This window comes from Oryzias latipes, chromosome 1 (genome assembly GCF_053564925.1).
Source record: "Oryzias latipes strain Hd-rR chromosome 1, Olatipes_Hd-rR_3.1".
Lineage (NCBI taxonomy): Eukaryota > Metazoa > Chordata > Actinopteri > Beloniformes > Adrianichthyidae > Oryzias > Oryzias latipes.
The window spans coordinates 12,699,994-12,705,000 of record NC_136237.1 but is presented as its reverse complement, the minus strand read 5'-3'; the positions used below and the strand labels follow the sequence as shown (position 1 = coordinate 12,705,000).

General features: G+C 38.5%; 1 pseudogene across 1 annotated transcript in view; it reads right to left on the bottom strand.

The window, feature by feature from the left end:
• The window catches only part of LOC110014027 (uncharacterized), a 4,373-nt pseudogene extending 1,269 nt beyond the window's left edge, over window positions 1-3,104 (bottom strand). Inside the window, exons 1-7 of the transcript XR_013657313.1 lie at window positions 2,890-3,104; window positions 2,649-2,756; window positions 2,214-2,312; window positions 1,330-2,122; window positions 1,076-1,218; window positions 821-930; window positions 1-744 (exon numbers count right to left, since the gene is read on the bottom strand). The exon at window positions 1-744 is cut by the window's left edge and continues 1,269 nt beyond it. The product of XR_013657313.1 is annotated as an uncharacterized LOC110014027 (transcript). The remainder of the gene's footprint in view (window positions 745-820; window positions 931-1,075; window positions 1,219-1,329; window positions 2,123-2,213; window positions 2,313-2,648; window positions 2,757-2,889) is intronic.
• Between the last annotated feature and the right edge of the window lie 1,903 nt (window positions 3,105-5,007).

Genomic DNA, 5,007 nt, shown 5'->3' with positions numbered 1-5,007 from the left:
AGCAAGCTAACTTAGCCACCCAGGGACTGGCAGCGCACGCTAGCTCTACCAAACCATGGGTGGCAGAGGAGCTCGCTATGCTGACCCGCTGGAGGTTGGCATATTGTCATAGATTGTTCCAGCTCCATGGGATCATGATGTTTTTCTTCTTTTCATCAATAGAATAATAAAACGATTCTCCAGTCTTATTTATATCTTTTCCGCCTCTGGTTAATGCTCAAACTGGGCCACAGACTGATGAAAGTAACATTTAAAACGGCCGTGAGCCAGGCGCAGCTCTTGCTGCAGGAGTGAAGGGCACGGCGATGTGCATGCTGGCATCTCTGTAGACCCTCCAAGACATATAAATCCAAGCTATGCATTCAACATCATCAATGTTTTCCATGATTTAGCAACAAACGAATCTCTGCGGCCAGGGCGTCAAGGGGTCAAGGTTAGGCATCGAATAGTAAATTTGATGCGCGTCAAAAGAGGGCGGCGGACGCAAATTTGATTCATGAATTGATGTTAATGCAGCATTTGTTTTCTTGACAACAAATCGTGACAATCAAATTGTGTTCTATTGCAGGCTATGATCTTCAGAAGAAGTAGACAGTGGTGGTATTCTATATCTCACAGATCCAGTTATTTTTGATATTGCAGCTCTCGTCATTCCAGTCGCCAATCCCCTTTGAACGATGCCAAAATTCAACACAATCCTGATCTCTTCCCTGAAAGCTGTCGGGCTGACCTTTAGCCCAGAATCTACATAAAATGATATCTGAAATTAGTGCAAAAAATCCTTCAACAAATCAACACCGCTAAGAACATATTTTCCTACGTTAGGGTAAGTGGTGTCCCATCCACCCATTTCCATTGCCCCTCCACTCCTCCATCAGTCAATCCAATCCAGGGTTCTTGGTTACTTTTGTACAAAGTGTTGATGAAGGCCTAAGAAATGAGAAACATACAAGCTCCATTACTGGATTCTCTCTCGTAATGTATCGTCATATAAATGGATAAAGTTTACTCTAAAAGGCTTAAGACAAGCATGAAATAGGCCCTGTAAGGTTTTCTTTGACCGAGTTGAACACACCATTTCCTCTTCGCTGTTGATGATTGCCAGGTCCCCCGTTTTATTTCGGCAAAATTCTCTGCTCTGTTCCCAGGTATTCTTCTCTGAAGATGTGAAGTAGCAGCTGTATTTAAACTTCATCCATCCTGCTGGGCATTTCTTTTCTGAGATCAAAAGATATTTCTTGGTCACTCCAGACTGACTGCTTGTTATTCTAATAAGATCTCAGGCTGTACCTAGACCGAGGTTTGTATTTTCACTTTGTTTCTGCTTACCTTGAATTGTTGAGTTCAGCTTGTTAACACTCTTGTAGTCGGTTTCCCTCGGCTGTCAGATTTTGCGCTTTGATTTTCAGGAGGTCTCTTTCTTCACTAATGTTTTTAATTCTAGTTTGAAGCTGTTGTTTTTCTTGAACAACAGAATTGTAAGAAGCCTGTAGCTCATTTTGAGCCGTTTTGATAATTTCACATGTTGTCTGCAGAGTTTTCAGCTCAATTGTTAGATTTTGGTGACTACTAGTTATTTTATCTTTCTCACTTGTTGAGAAATTGAATTGGTCCTGTAAATGTTCTACCTTTTGAATTAAGCTGTTGTAACTCAGCTGGAGCTGATCCCGTGATCTGGTTGCATTATTGTATTTATTTTGCCAAATGTCCCTGTCTTTGCTCACAAAGCTGACACTTTCCTGCAGATTCTTCTTTAGTTTGATGGCAGATTCGTATTGTGCTTGTAAAACAGTTTGGGCTGTAGCTAGGGTTTCTTTATCTCTCTGCAGTTGAGCCTTATCAGCTTTTAATTGAACCAACTCCTTGTTTAAAGCAGAGTTAGCAGTCTCCAACTGACTGTGTTTGTTTTTAAGCTCACGTAATTCGTCACCTTGTGTATTAAGATCGGAACGCAATTGGTTTTTCATCATCAATGACAAATTGTTTTCTTCCCGTAACTGACTGCAGGTCTTTTCCAGGTTCTTTTTTTCTTGCTGCAGTGTCTTTGCCTTTTGTTCCAGGTTCTCTTTTTCTGTAGTCAGGTCTTTTACATTGCTCTCTTGGTTTTGTACTACATTTGAGTCTACCCAAAAGAGACAAGATAATATGGTGACTGTTACCTTAGGATGAAAGACCTTGAGTACTTAACAGAAAAAAATTCCAAGTAGACTTACAGTGGACTTTTACTCCTATGACGCAAGCTAACAGGAGCACACAAAGCAGTCCGAAGCACACTGAAGCCACCTTGAAAGGGCTGTTTCTCAGTGCAGTAACTAAAAGGTAGCAAACAAATGTTTTTATTTTAATTTATGGAATAATTTAACTTAATTGTAGTAAATGCCACACATATTGCAAATTTGCAAAGGTTTTAAGTAATTCTAAAACAAAAATGTATGTGTTGCTAAAACAATTGCAGTGGTAGGATGCAAGTGTACAAAATCTTAACATACTTTTAGCCACATGTGTCTTTTTTTTGGAATCCCAATTTGCTGTTTTTATCTTTACTCAAGATAAATTGTAAAAACTATGGCTTGCTTTATAAAGGCTTTTAAAAGTAGGCACTTAAGAATAAATTACTGAAGAAAAAAATGTTGCTGTTTTATTTTTACCTGAATGGCGAAAATTGCTGGAATCCGCAAAAAGTCTCCTGTAGGCAATTTGACTGTCATCAACATCCATATTTGTCGTTGTGGAGACGTGGTACTCAACTGCCATATCTGCAAGTGCATCAAGGAAAATACATCCATCAGCCATTGTAGATCAATGAATACAGACATGGCAGAAAGGTAGCAGTCTCTGAAAATGTCCTTGCTGACCTAGACTTTAAAAGATCAAAAGGTGCAACTTTACCCGTGGCCCCGTTGACTTATTTTTTTTTATTATTTTTTTGCTCAATCTTCTTGCAGGTCTAATCAAAATAAGTCTGTCTGTCTTGTGTGTTTCACACTCAATAAAGCAAAAAGTGATGCCTTGTCATTATAAACTGACTTAACTTCTTTCCTCATTGGATCACGAGCCAATGAAACCAGGAAATGGGTTGCATGTGTGAAACTCTACCTCTAGATTAGATAGTGCTGAGCGGAGTCTACTTTAACAAAAACTCAAGATTCAAAACTTATACAATCTACTCAACAAACTGGAAATACTTTTAAGTAACTGAAGTTAATTAGTGCTCTGAGAATTCAAAATTACCATTAATATGTCTGCAGTAGTCAGCATAAATAATCCTTTTCTCACTTAGGCAAACACCCGGATTAGTTTTAAAAAGGGCTCAATTGTAGTCAAAATAAAATAAAAATGTTGTTTATGGATTTTTGAAGTAGTAATTTTAGGAATAAGTATTTGCTTATTCTGCATGCTTCAAATGTATGTAAAAAGGGATCTTAAACTTCCCTTTCGAGGCTGCCAGCAAAGAACTTGAACAACCGCCTTTGCCAAAATAAATAAATCTCTGTCAGCAGTTTTTTGATTGTGAAATATCTCCTTCCTTTTGCATCTCCCTTTTGTGTGTCTCATGTACAAAATCTTTTTATCTTTTTAATCTTTCTCATTTTTAACACATGAGCCAAAAGTGATCTGATGTCAAACCTTTTTTTTTTCCTTTAGACATTATTTTGTGTATCTTGTATCTGTTTCTAATTTTCTCTCCCTCATTTGCATATTTATATTTTGAAATAATAGTGTTTTGAAACAGGAGAGCTCTGCGTATAACCTTTGGTTTTTGCCATACCTGTTTTTGCTCTTGAGCTTTGAGGTTTTGTTCATTTCCATTTTCATCTTAAGTACCGGTAGGTTGTATCTCTCCTTGAATTTTCCACCATCCGTAAAACCCTCTTCAAGATTCACAGAAGTTGTAATAAAATATCTGTAGACCTTTGATCTTGCCTTTGCAAAGTATTCTATAATTTTCTGCATCTGTCATCTAACTTGTGTTAGATGGAAGATTTGACATCCTTCCCTGTTTTTTTAAAGAAGCTCTTTCTCTGTATGTTTTCCTGTCTCTGCTGTGGTCTTGTGTGTCATCTAAAACAGACAATGTTGTCACGGTGCCTGTCAGTTCTCCTCCCACTCCCCTTCACCTGAAGATTGGAACCAGCTGTGAACACTCAGCTCGTCTACCTCACCGCCTTCTTAAGGATATCCAGCCCAGCATTCATCGCCAGTCCATTAGCTACCTCGGTGCATTTAGACTTCTCTGTCGTTCTGGCTAAGTCTATGTTCTGGCTAGTACTTACTTTGCCTGTCGATCCATCTCCAGGTTCTGCATTCACCAGTGTCCACTGTAGAAATAATCTGTCGCTTTGAGATTACTTTCCTTGCGTGTTCAAAAAATTCGAGAAGAAGAAACCACGGGATTCCACCGGATTAAGTTTAACAAATTTATTCCCTAATTTATTCCCTAACATTCCCTAACAATATTTCTAAAAACATCCTTCCTTTCTAAAAATGGCTGCAGCTCTTGATTCTTTTTTTAATAGATTAATCTAGCACTTAATCGATCGATTAATCGATTAATCGGATAAAACGATTTGTGTGTGTTTTTGAACAACCAAAACAAATAATGCATAACAAAAATGATGTGGTTGTAAAATGAACAAGCATTTGATTTTAAAGATCCGCTCTGATGCAAATGCTACTTTTGGTGTTTTTAAGTTGGTCTTGAGAAGTGGCGGAGCTAGAACATTTTGTATGGGGGGGGACAGAAGACTTTGAAATGGTGGCACAACACCACAGTGGAAGGCCATTAAAAATAAAAGAATCAGAAAAACATATTTGATCATTGTCATTGTTTATATTTCGTGTAAAAATAATGCTTTTGTTATTTTTGCAATGCTTAAAGAAGCCTCGCAGTCCGCCGTAAGGCGAGCTACCGCCTGTCCCAGCCCCTGCCTTTCGGCGCCCCCTCGATGCTCTTAGCTGAGTGTCCCGCGGGGTTCGAAGCGTTTACTTTGAAAAAATTAGAGTGTT